At 44.8% G+C, this 545-nt stretch overlaps 1 pseudogene; it reads right to left on the bottom strand.

Moving 5' to 3' along the window:
* Window positions 1-247: 247 nt before the first annotated feature.
* LOC123485721 overlaps window positions 248-545 on the bottom strand; it is a 112,070-nt pseudogene continuing 111,772 nt past the window's right edge.

The following is a 545-nucleotide window of genomic DNA, read 5'->3' as shown; positions in this document are numbered from 1 at the left end:
AGAGAGAGAGAGAGAGAGAGAGAGAGAGACTCATGCCACTAGACTGTGTTAGCCCTCTGAGCTAAAGTCTAGAGACTGTCCATTACACAAACCTACAGAACTAAAGAAGTCTAGAGAGATGAATATTCCACCGACCCAGTCAAACCTAGAAAACCAAGAAAGAAAGAAAGAAAGAAAGAAAGAAAGAAAGAAAGAAAGAAAGAAAGAAAGAAAGATGGAGAGAAAATAAGATTAATATTCCACCTACCCAATCTATTGTCGTTGTTCCCAAAGTCCAGTAAGTATTTGACGACATGGTAGTTATTCCGGACGTCACAGCAGATTGTCTCTGGGATTGTAGTCCACTGCTGCTATGTACTGGTAAGAGTTAGGGGAAGGGGATGGACACGTAGGTCTCTTTACTCTGGGTGGTACTGTACATATAATCTATCTTATTGCCCGTTGCCTCGTTGTCGTCGTCCTCGTAGACGGTCTTCACCAGAGAGACGCCACACACCATGAAGGCGTTGGAGCGGTCCGCTTGTCGTAGGCGGTATCCCAAGACC

This window comes from Coregonus clupeaformis, unplaced genomic scaffold (assembly GCF_020615455.1).
Source record: "Coregonus clupeaformis isolate EN_2021a unplaced genomic scaffold, ASM2061545v1 scaf0817, whole genome shotgun sequence".
NCBI lineage: Eukaryota > Metazoa > Chordata > Actinopteri > Salmoniformes > Salmonidae > Coregonus > Coregonus clupeaformis.
Note: the sequence above shows the minus strand (reverse complement) of the source record. Positions and strands in the feature narration are given on the sequence as shown.